Source organism: Adiantum capillus-veneris, chromosome 10, assembly GCF_014529385.1.
Source record: "Adiantum capillus-veneris isolate H3 chromosome 10, ASM1452938v2, whole genome shotgun sequence".
Taxonomy (NCBI): domain Eukaryota; kingdom Viridiplantae; phylum Streptophyta; class Polypodiopsida; order Polypodiales; family Pteridaceae; genus Adiantum; species Adiantum capillus-veneris.
The window spans coordinates 105,101,242-105,114,328 of record NC_140940.1 but is presented as its reverse complement, the minus strand read 5'-3'; positions in this window follow the sequence as shown (position 1 = coordinate 105,114,328).

The window sequence follows — 13,087 nt, the reverse complement described above, 5'->3', positions numbered from 1 at the left end:
ATCATTGGTTCTACATGTGTTTGGCAGAGAGAAGGTGCGAGAGATGCCCATTAGTTGTTTTTGAGACTGAAATCCAAGAAGTTAACTTAGAAAGCCAAATACAAGTCATCAAGACAAACTTTGTCAATAGGCTATGAATAGAGAATACAAGCTAAGGGTGAAGAAAAAAATTGAAAAAGAATAGAAGTTTTAACCCTAGCCAGAGATGCAATTTTTCAAATCTGAAGCCATGATAGCCATCTACATACCCAGTACATCATGTATATGAGTTTTGGGGACAAATGGACAATAATAGCTCATAGATGGTCATCTATCGTGAATGATGTCGGATAAGGCCCTTTTGAAGCAAGTTACTAATTTGGGGAACTAACTGGAGTTTGTCAGGATTTAAATAAGTCATGTATCAAGTAGAAGCAGTAGAATGGTTTACACAACACACAAAAGCTAATAGTGAAAAATGAAACTTTGATCACCTTGATGCAGGAACAAAGAAGTACCCAATGAAGAACATCATACATAAGAGACAGACAAATGAAGACTCAAAGCCGTAAGTCATTCTTGAAGAACAAGCATTGGCCAACAAAAGTGATTCTAGTAAGGAATTTATGGAGGCATCCAAAATACAATGTACAAGTAGTGGAGAAAATAAAAGCAAACACGACAGCAAAGACCGCACCGACATTGAAAATCAGGTCATGTTAGGGACGACATGAATTTGGAGGGGGGAGTGTTGACCCACGGCTCAAAAATACGGGATAACTCAAAGTTCTTGTAGTAAAGTCTTATTTTTGAGAGTTATGAAATGATGCAGATTATGGTTAAAAACATCATTTGTAATGAGTAGCTATTCTAGTTGCAAAAGCCGGGGTGCAATGGTACTTCCAGATTGTAAATACAAAGCCATTTGACCCATTGAACTCTATTTTTGGTTTAGCCTATGGTAGCCTTAGTATATAAGGTACCTAGGTCATTTTGTAAAGAAAACTTTATCATAATCAAAGTTTTGAGCTACCGTCGACTGTGTGTGAGAGAAAAAGAGAGAGAGCGTGAGCTCCATCTTGACGCCACTTCCCTACTCTCATCACATTGGAGATCCTATTGCACTATTGTGATAGACTTGGGGAGAGCTACAAACAACGCCAAGCATTCCCCGAGAAACGGAGCTCACATGCTAACGCATCTACGAGCTATTTGTGGTTGTAAGTGTATCAAACGATTTATTTTTTTTTTTGCCTGCAAGTAGTCGTTAGAATTGTGGCGACATAAGCTACACACAGATACTCATAGATTTCAATTTCAGGCACTTTCCAAATTCTTTTGTCTTTATACGCGTTTTTTGCAGATGGGTTTGGAGTGAGGATTTTGAGTGTAGAGGCTTTGGGAGAGGTGTATCCTAGTGAGGGGATAGTGTTCCTTAAGTTTCATACAATTCTGGTATGATTTGGTGAGTTTCTTCCGTTTGTGTGCATGTGGGTTGGGTGGTGTAGTTGAGAGCGGTGAGATTCTTGATTGTGGTTTAGTTGGCCTTCCAGAGTGTTGTATGTGTGGGATGGTCTCAGCCTCACAAGCTAAAGACATTGCCTCTGTGCGCCTATCATGTCGTACGTGTTCTCGATTGACATTATGTTGATCTAGGTAGTGTTGCATGCACTTTATAGGTGGTGTGACTCGCTCCCACAACATTGGCATCGTTGTCGGGGACACAAGGGCTTGAGTAGGTAATCCTACTAACACTCGTGTGATGGTTGCCTGCTTTAGTTTCGACTAAAGAAAGAATTTTTCTTAAGTGGATCCGAAAGAGGATATTTTGAGATCAAGTGGACAGCCAAGAAGCGTGTGTCTTGTCGAGGGTCTGTGGCTAGATAGATTTAGTTAGGATTTGAAATATTAATTGTAGATTAGAGTAGTTGTTGGTGGTCGAGTGATTTGTGAGGTGATAAAAGAGTTTGCTAGTCCATGTGGTGTGGCAATGAAGCGTTTTTCTACTCATAAATGCAAAACCCCATATGATGTGTGGGAGTACCCCTATTTTACATGTTGTGTTGAGCACCTACACCAAATTTCATTTCATTTGGGCATATAGATTAAGTTTTGAGGGGATTTTACTCTTTCAAAGGATTTCCTTGTCAAAAAATGGTGATTTTATGCAATTTTGATTCCCAAACTTTGCCGTGAGCACATGTGCATGTTGTATTCATCAAGGAGCACCTTGGGTAGGAATGTAGCTTCATTCTACCTAGAAAGACATCATACACGTATGATGCCCTAGAGGCCAAATTTGAGATCAAAAGATACATCTGAGTGCACCCTAGTGATCTAGAGCATTTAGGAAGCAAATAGGCAAAATTCCATTGAATTTGAAGCATTTTTGGGCTTGTAAAGGCCACAGACGGATCTAGGCAAAGTAAATGATTAAATTGATCATATCTAGCACAAAAATTGTAGAATTGAATTTTGAAAGCTGCTACTGTGAGTTGTTTTGAGGTGAGAGACCTCTTGAGTGAGTTTCACTTCATTCTGACAAGTTATACATCATATGATGTCTAAAGGGAAATTTTAGTGACCAAAGTTGACATCAAGCTTACCAGAGTGTTTAGCACCACAAAACAAGCTTAGAGACCAAATTTCATTCAATCGGATCACTTAGACATCATATGCGTATGATGTCTCAAGTTAAGATGTGAAAGTCCAATTGCACTTGTGACCACACAGGAGGTTTGGAAATGATGATTTAAGCTTGTTTGCAAAATTTCATCTCATTTGAAACACATAGACATCATACACGTATGACGTCTCCTGGGTCAATGTTTGAACAATACTGACCATTTGTCATTATAGGGTGGTTTGACACATTGTTTTGAGCATGCTCTTCAAGTTTGAATCATTTTGGACATATATCTTGAGAGAAAGGTATGATTTTGCACTTCATGGAAGGTGATAGGTAAAATTTGTGTTTTGAGAGCAATTTTGCGCTTTAAACTTTGCTATGATCACATATTATTGTTGCTTATGATAAGGGGGACCTAAGGTAAAGACAATTCCAATATCTGAGCCAAAAGACATCATACGCGTATGAAGACTTTTAGGCCAGATTGGGGTCAAATCAAACATTTGAGTATACCCTAGTGTCCTAAAGCACAAAAGAAGGCCCTAGCCAAAATTTCATTGCATTTGGAGCACATTTGACCTTGTCAAGGCCAAGAGATAGAAATTGGGCAAGATTTATGCTTATATTAACCATAACTTGCGCAAAAAGTGTTGAAATTGAATTTTGAAAGTTGATGAGAGTTGCTTGAGTGATAAAGAGTCTTGGGGATAAAAGTCACTTCATTTTTCCACAAAAGACATCATACACGTATGATGTCTTAAGTGTCAAATTAGAGGACAAAACTTACTTTGAGCTTACAAAAGTGTTTTCCATCACAAAATAGGCCTAGAGACCAAGTTTCATTCAATTTGGATCACTTTTGGTTTAGTTAACCTCCAGGGAAGTGGCAAGCAACCAAACAAAAAATGAGTGATAGACCTGACTAAAAGTGTTAGAATCACAAACTGAGGCTTGAAGTGGTTAGAGTACATCAAGGAGAGTCTACAGTTAAAGTTTGGAGCAGTTTTGAGCCAGGAGACATCATACACAAATGGTGACTCCAGGCATAGGTTGAGGCCATACAAAAACTTTGATTAGTCAAAGGACTTCCTTTTGACCCTAGAATCCCAACTATCATTCCAAACCAAATTTGGACACATGTAAGTGGACCAAAGCATGCATCTAGTGTTGACACTATGAAATTGCCAGAATTGACCAACATGAAGATTGATTGCGATAGAAAACTATTTTGACCATAACTTGAGCTCTTGATATCAGATTTAGAAACTTTTTTTTATCAAAAGAAGCTCAAGAGTAGCTCTACAACATTTAGTGTGAACCCCGAACCCCGAACAACAATAAAAAACCCTTTGGGTCATTCACTGTTGATCAACGTTTGAAAAAACATCATTTAAGGCCTCAAAATGCATCCGAAAGTTAGAGGTGTCTAAAAGTGACAATTTGAGAGAATTGTGAGGAAACGATCACGATTGGAAATAGTTTCGACTTTTTCCTAACCAAAGCACTTGAACACATTGGAATAAGACTTCATACACCAAGCTAGAGCTGTTAAGCCCAAAAATCATGTTTACTTTAGATTCAAACTCAGCTTACACAAGCTTCGGGATCCCATTGATAGAGGGGCATCCGCCCATAATTGATCTTTCAAACTTGCGGTTGATAAAGACCAATTTTGTTGAGAGAGTTTGGATGACAGATCATGAGAGTGCAGGAATTTATACATACATTGACTTCAATGAGGTCAACCTTTATAGGTGCTCAAACCCATAAGAGGTGGCGGATTATATGTCTATACATACGGAGTCGACTGTCCATGGAAATCTATAGTTGTTGACAAGTATGGACGAGAATACAGAGGTGCAGAAAGCACAAATCCACATACTGTATTAGAAATAGGTGGATATTTAGTCATTGAAGGACCACAAATACCTCCACTAAACACAAGGATTCCTACGAGAATTCTCAAAAGGGAGCCACCTGGATTCTCTTCTAGAGCAATAACAAGAGATAAAATGATCACAGAGATGGCATACATGCCTCTTCCAGTGAAATCTCCCTAATGTACCAATCTCAGGTATCTACACCCAGTCAGCACCATTTTGGGACACTTGCTATTTTTTCTCTATTTTTGGCCCCTCGACGGTTGAAAAGTGTGAGAACCCTCTCCTCTGATACCCTGTGACGCTCCTGCATCGACCGATGGCGTACAGGCACGCTAAAATCTCTATTACAGCAGCGTTTTCAGCACCCTTTGCATCATTTTTTTTTGGGCAGACAAAACGCTTAATTTTTACCTCTTGTGCGGTTGAACCATCCCTTGCTCGTCAAGACACCATTCGGTGGTTGTCCGTGCCGTTATCTTGGATTGCTACAGCCTTGGGAACGGTACCTTCATCAACGATTTGCGATCTTATCGATCTACCTTTGGGACTTCTCTCTGAACACGCGACATGTCGGCTCCAAAGCAGAAGGGACAACAACAACAATCCCAGAAGGGGGCCACTACGTCTTCTACGACTAAGGCCACCAACGCTACATCCAACAAATATTCCCTCACCCAGTTTGCTGAGGAGAAGAAGTTGGATTTACACAACTATTCTGTGTGGAGGACATGAGTCCACACAATTATTGCCTACCCATCGACTCTGGTAATGGGTGAATGATTTCACCCATTTAGCTACTCAACCTTCCCTTCCCACCGCCACTCAGGCACAGATCGACGAGTGGGTGGATCGAGACATACGAGTATTCACCTTTCTTATGATGAACCTCTTAGACTACATCACGAAGGAAGTTTCCAAAGAGGAGCATGCACATCCATTGTGGAGACGGATTCTTGACTTAATCGAATGTTACCATTGCCACAAGAAAGGGCACAGAGAATCAGAATGCAGAAAGAAGAAATGAGACGAGGTCAACAGGGAGAAATAGACAGCCTCGATTGTAGTTGTAGCCTGTCACGAGATGGCGAGGGTCTCTCTTGTCGCGATGACGGACCACGCTCTTGCTACATCGTAGTCAGGTACTTGGGTTGTTGACAATGGAGCCACCACTCACATGACTCCCCAACAGTCATGGTTTAGCTCTCTCAGGGAGACTCGTGGACAGACCATCAGTATGGGTGACAACCATGAGATTCCAGTGTCTAGCACATGCCAAATTACCCTCTTTTGTTCTACCCAAAGTTTAGTTCAGTGGAGGCGGTTCACGTTCCAGACATAGCCTTCAACCTTCTCTCAGTGGTGAGTTTGGACTCTCAAGAAGATGACATACACTTTGGGAATTGCACAGTCACCATTTTTAATTCTACGAAAGGTACAATCCTTGCACGCAGTGAGCGTGATGGTTCCCTATACCTCCTCACTGCTCTTCTGTCTAGGACCACGGAGTCTTCTTCTCTATGGCATGCACGATTTGGACATCTATGTTATCAGCACCTTCAGCACGCTGCTAGGACCTCTATGGTGGAGGGTTTACCAGCGATACACTCCTCATCAGGCGTATGCGAGGCTTTCCAGATGGGAAAGAAACATACGGTTGCCTTTTTGAAGCAGGCATCCAACAGAGCTTCAACACCACTTGCACTGGTTCACATTGATCTATGTGGCCCAATGAGCACTCCCTTCATTTTCTGGCTTACAGTTTTTGCTTGTGCTTGTGGATGATTTCAGCAGGTACACTTGGGCTTTGTCCCTAAAGCTCAAGTCGGAGGCTCTTTCTTGCAACCGTAATTCCAACAATTGGTATCATACCAGGTTGCATCCTCTTCAGCTTAGTTGCCACCAACAGCTTCAACACATGCCTGCTCACTTTCTCCAATTTTTGTGAGCTTTGGAGAGTGTTTGTAGGTTGACAAATATTCAAGGTAAGCTCGAAGAGCTTAATCTACTCAGATTTTTTATTTGAGCTCATTTCGGCCTTCGTTTCCATTACAAGAAATACTGTGCAAGCTATTTCATCATTTTGTGCAAAATTTCTATTAGTTCCGTTTTCTATATAACAGGTCCCGTATAGTCTGCTACTATGGTTTGTGCTATATAGCACGTTCTCGTGCCGCTTTGTAGGCACGGAGTGAAAGATGAGGGTATGCTTGCATTTTCATGGTTTTGCCAAACTGATGATTTAATTCAGATTCTGCTATGACATCTGGAGATGATTGGAATGTATGCTAATTGTGTATTAAGGCCATCAAATGAGGTTACTGCCTACAGACCATGAAGCAGTGATAATTGTCAAAAAGTGGTCTCATAGGCCAATATTGTGGTGCTTGAAGTGATTTACAAGCTGGTCCAGCAGTTTCGTTTCAAATTGGAAGATGATGGTTGAAAGGGAGAAGGACTTGCACGTCAAATGTATTCGCTCAGACAAAGGGGGTGAGTTCACCTAGAAGGACTTTGCATAGTGGTGCAAGTCAAAGGGCACCCAACGCTAGCTAACTAATCCTTACACTCCTTCCTAGAACGGAGTTGTTGAGTGGAAGAATCAGACTATCATGGAGATGGCTCGTGCAATGCTTGTGCGTGCTTCTTTGCCCCGTGTTTCTTGGGCAGAGGCATGCAGACGACGTTTTACATCCACAACCATTCTCCTACCCATGCTTTGCAGGACATGACTCCTTATCAAGCTTATCATGGGCGCAAGCCCTCGGTCTCACATTTTTTAGTTTTTGAGTGTCCGACCTTTGTCCATGTGCCAAAGGAGAAGGGACAAAAGTTAGACTTCAGCGCTAAGAAGCTCGTCTTCCTGGGCTATTCACGAGAGTCTGACAGATATCGGCTTTACGATCCTGACACCAAGACCACCACAGAGTTAGCCGTGATGTGACTTTCATGGAGCTCTTCAACACACCCGTAGAGGGGGCATCATCCAAGCCTATACCTTCCCTACCTCCTCCTCGTCCACCTCCTACACCTGATCCTATCCCTATTCCTATTCCTGTTCCCTCTACACCACAGCCAATTACTTCACCCCATCATGCCATGTCAGATTCTGATTCTAATGTGGATGATGGTTCTCCTTGGGTGGGGCGGTCCCATCTCACAAGGAGAAGTTAGTTCCCGGTTGGCTCTACTCTACGATTTCTTCCTCTTGTGTCACAAAGTTACCAGACTCGCCAAACCCAGGACAACCTTGATGTTCTGCACGCCTCAAGGACATACAAGTTTATGATGGCGCAGAGTTTTTGAACTTTGCACTCATGTCTCAAATTCAGGATTCACTAGTTAAGCCTTCCTCGGTGGAGGAAGCACTCTAGCATGATTCCTAAAATGTGCCATGCAAAAAGAGATGGACGTTATCGAGCGGAATAAAACCTGGACTTTGGTTCCCAGGCCTAATAAGCGGAAGGTGGTTTCTACAAAATGGATTTTCAAGACAAAGTACAAGCCCAATGGGTTCCCTTGACAAACTCAAGGCGAGACTTATTGCTCGGGGTTTCACACAGCGACCAGGCGTGGACTTTGACAAGACCTTTGCTCCCACCACTCGCATGACAACCATACGCACAGTGTTTGCTCTCGCAACCAACATTGGTCGGCCTATCTTCCAGATGGATGCCAAAAGTGCGTTTCTAAATGGAGATTTGGATAAAGAAGTTTATGTGGAGCAACCTCCTGGGTTTTGTATACGAGGCAAGGAGGATTGGGTCTATCAATATGGACTAAAGCAGGCTGGACAACAATGGTACCTCACACTTGACCAATTTCTTGTGAAGCTAGGGTTACGGTGGACCTCATCAGATTCCAACTGTTATGTTGTCTTTGATGGCTCTTTGGTTGTGATAGTGATTGTCTATGTGGTCGATCTCATTTTCACAGGTTCTTGGACCAGCAAGATCAAGTTGATCATAAAAGCTATGGAGACGCGTTTTGAAATGATTGATCTTGGGCTTCTTCACTATTTTCTTGGTTTACAATTTTTTCAGACAAATGTTTTTTGCACCAGTTACACATTTTTGCCCTACCTCAACCTAAGATTCTATAAATAGAATGCTTAGGGTCTTGTAGTCATTCAAATTGTGTATTGAGAGCATCATTTGTAGAGCACTTGTGTTCTCTCTCTCTCTCTCTCTCTCTCTCTCTCTCTCTCTCCAACGTTTTCGGCGCGTGTGGCTTACACTCTTTCTGCTTCACTCTCACATAATTCCTCTTGTAAAGTCTGATCCAGGGGAGCCTAAGTGGTGCAAAATTGAGAGAGAAAATGGACCAACCATACGAGGGAAGTGTGCTACTATAACATGGAATATGCTAGGAAGAGGTATGTACAACATGTTCCAATAGCACCCACTCCACCTAGATACCTTACGGGGAATGCGCAAGGTCCAATAGGAGTTTCAGGGCCACAACTTGTCTTAGGAAAATAACCTCCACTACCAGGTGCTAGAATACCTATAGACATGAGATACATACCAATGATGGAAGCATCTAATAAACAAGTGCTAGTACCAACTACAATGTATTGTAACAACCAAAGTGGGTACTACCCTTTGAAACAACAAAAGATGAGAGAAACACATGGAGTGGTGAGGCCGGTACAACCTCCACCTCCTGCGTTTTGACATGAAGAAAGAAGGTATGAGATGGGACGAACGGACATTGCGGTTCATTGTGAATAGTAGCTTAGCTAGGTTAGAGCCTGTTTACAGCCAAGAGGAAGTGCAAGAAGAAGCTCCTCAACAATGTCCTCAGACAGAGATCACTCAAGTAAATGTCTAATTTCTTGACTATGGAATCATTCACTTGATCCCCAACTGTCCAAAAAACCCAAATCAAATCAGAAAGATCACTACGAATGTCTCAGGAATAGTTCAACTACACAGTAGCTCGGAAAATGAAAACGTTGTGCCAATTCAAGTAGTTACGAGAGTGCAAGCTCAAAAGGAAGCTGATGAGAATCCAGAGACAGAGAAAATGGAAACTAACACGAGTCTAGGGCCAGGTGAACCAAATACCGATGCACCTAGTCAAAAAACCAAGAGCAAACGGAATAGTTGGAAAGCTAGAAAGGCTAGGATGAAAGCATGTAGGGAACAAGAGCAGAAATCCCTTGTTGATGAGCTTACCCAAGCTAAAGAGAAGATAAGACAACACGAGCAAAGGGTTGCACCTTCTCTTTAGCTTACCCAAGCTAAAGAGAAGATAAGACAACACGAGCAAAGGGTTGCACCTTCTCTTACATAGACGTCTCAACCTTCAAAAGAACCATCTATGGAAGAAAGACCAAGAAGTGCTAGTTCAGGAGGATCAATGTTGGTCGAGAAGGTTAATAAGCCATTAGACGCCCTCTTGAAAGCCTATGAAGTGTGGCTAAAAAACAATCAAACCCAAGAACAAAGGTGGAGGACATATCCCTGTGCGGAACTAGAAAAGAAAAGGCTTGAAATGTGCCAAAAAATGATTCAAACAACCCAAGCTTTACTAGAGACACCAGTTGAAAAACATGAGGATGTGATTCTTGTTCCACCTACACCAATAATCCCACCAAACCAGGAACGATTAGAGCCAGATTCTACTCACGATCATGGACCAAGGCTCAAGGACCCAGCGTTAGAACCAAGGATAATGTTGAATACGATGGATAACTCTTTCGAGGGATTTCACCTAGCTATACCAGAGGGTTGTAAAGAAATAGATGGTCTTAACAGATTGTGGAAACAAGTCAGAAAGGCCAATGAAGCCAGTGAGCTAAGCAGATGAGTAAACAATACTGGTGATAGAAGAGGAGCGTTTCTTCCACCACTAGAGGAATTTGAGGCTGGATCTCAGATGAATCTAGAAGTGCAACCGTATTTGGGAGGCAGAGGATCTGTACAGTCTATGGACATACAACCCCGTTCGCTAAGAACACTACTGTCCTATACGAGAGAGCATGAGGCCAAATTAGATGTTATTGCAGTCTCATAACAAAGATTGTCTTCCAACAAGGTCATCAATTCAAAAGGGTTAATAGATATTCTATCTACCCCAGTCACCTATACGATAACATTAGCTGAGTTGCTCAGAATAAGACCAAATATGTGGACTACTGTGGGAAAATTCTTAGAGAAATTTGGCATGAAAACAACTCAGATACAAGAAGGGATCAAAGAGCTTAAAATGCCTCAGCTCAACACTAGGCCAATGCCATTAAACAAGGTCGGAGAGAATTATTGAGGGAGAAGATGGGAACGCCACGTTTCCTATGAAATTCCAAGGTGTAAAAACAATGGCAATCCTTGACAGTGGAGCTGGTGTTTGCAACAAAAGAGATCTGGAAATAATGAGGAAAACCATCGATGAGGACTACCAAGATGAAACTACAACTTGCAGACGGACACATGGAAAAGCCCGTAGAATTGCTCGAAAAAGTAGTTGTTACTTCTTGTGGCATTGGAAACCACGACAAGGATAAACTTGAAAGACCATAGTTATAATTTGTGACGCAAACCCCGATTGAGGAGTTTAATTCAACTGCATTAGCAGGATCAAAACTTCTAGCATGGTTGGGTAAGCCTAAAGAACTATGGATGTGTGGAGCTTCACAATGTGGAAGCTTAAAGCGAGAGGAATGTATCCTAGAAAGGGTGATTGAAGATAAGGATTATATCCCAGAACCATTTCTTGAAGAAGCATTAGAGCCACTAGAATGTGAACACATCTTGGCTACTCTGGATGTGTGCACTATTCAAGACGATTCAACAACAAATTTTTGTGATGAAAATGGCTTTTATTTTGCTCCTTACTTTGCAGTGAGTGCGATCTAGGAAAACAAAGAGAACCAGACATCAACAATTTTCCAAAATGAAAAGCAAACAAAGGCATGTCGCGAAGCACAAGACAAAGAAGAAGGCGAGTTCTATGACTTCGTAGAACACTTGGAGCTTCAAGAAGACGCCGAAAATGGAAATATGGACAACCCAACAGGTGATATGAACGACACTTTAACTAATGCACGATTTTATGATTGTCCAAATCAAAGACCTAGGAATCAATGTCACTGCTACAAGAATAAGTGCATCAGAAGTGGATTCCAAAATCCCCGGTGGTGACATAATCACAACAAGCATCCTCATATGTGGTTCCTATACTGGAAGAAAAGATTGAGCCAAGAAGAAGACGGCCATGGCAACGAGATAAAAACGTGCTAATCAATTGGCTAGAAAAGTCATTCCAGAAACTACAATCCAAGAGCAAAAAAACATTAACTTTCCATAACCAGCCAAACCACCAAGGGAAAGCGTCGGATATCAACCTTGATGATGATAACAACTCGATAGAAAATGACAACGGGGAATCTTATGGTTTCCCTTATCAATGACTTGTGCTATCACCCTCAGAATTCAACCTTGTTGAAGATAGTAGTGACAGTGATGATTCTTATGACATCACCTACCGGGAACTCAAGTCATCACTATCACTAGCAGCTTCAATAACAACCAAGGAAGGCCAAAAGCAAAGAACAACAAGTCAAAACCAAAAAGTTTGAGAAATCTGGATACCAAAGAGCCAACTCGGTCAAAAGTAGGTATGGGTCAAGAAAACAACAATCTCTAATGAAAAATCACAAGATCCGACACCAAAAGGCAAACAATTGAAGTGTGCAAGAACGGATCACAAAGTCACAAGCTTTTGCAACTCAGAATTGGGTTCCAAAGAAGTTGATTCAAGCACAAAGGGGTCCCAAAGTCTGAATGAAAAATCTCTAATGAAAAATCACAAGATCCGACACCAAAAGGCAAACAATTGAAGTGTGCAAGAACGGATCACAAAGTCACAAGCTTTTGCAACTCAGAATTGGGTTCCAAAGAAGTTGATTCAAGCACAAAGGGGTCCCAAAGTCTGAATCCAGTCCCCAACCAAGCATACAAGGGCTAAAACAAAGACGGCCTACTGACTCACACGAAGACAGGGTGGATCCCAAAGAAATCTCTTCAAACACAAACGAAGGAGGAACAAGTATGGGATCCCAAACGAGCATCATCAACGAGATAGCCAGTCATCACAAAGAAGTGGGTCCCAAAGGAAACCAATAAAACAATTGTCATTGCACCGCCGCTTGATTTCTTTCAATTCCTCCTACGATTACAGTACAGTTAGAAGAGAGCAAGTTGCTCACTTCACCACATGATGCACAAGGCTTACGGATCAAGAGATGAAGTGAATGCACAGGAAAAGTTCGGAATCAAAATTACTAGAGGCAACCATAGAGGAAGTCCAAATCTCTCTGCAATCTAAAATAAAGCAAACGACATAGGAGCTTCAAAGACCATCACGTTGCTTAGAGTAGGAAGCCTAGCCAGCAAATGCCAATAAGCAAATTTCTTATACCCATATCTTGCACATCATAAAATTTTTCCATGCATTGAATGTGTATGCATAATAGGGCTACATTACAAGGCCTACATTGTCACAATTTTTATTGCCCAAGCACAATACATATCTGTGACGATACCTTAACGATACCCTGTCGTCATTAAGAAGGACTCCAAATAGGAGGGGGGAA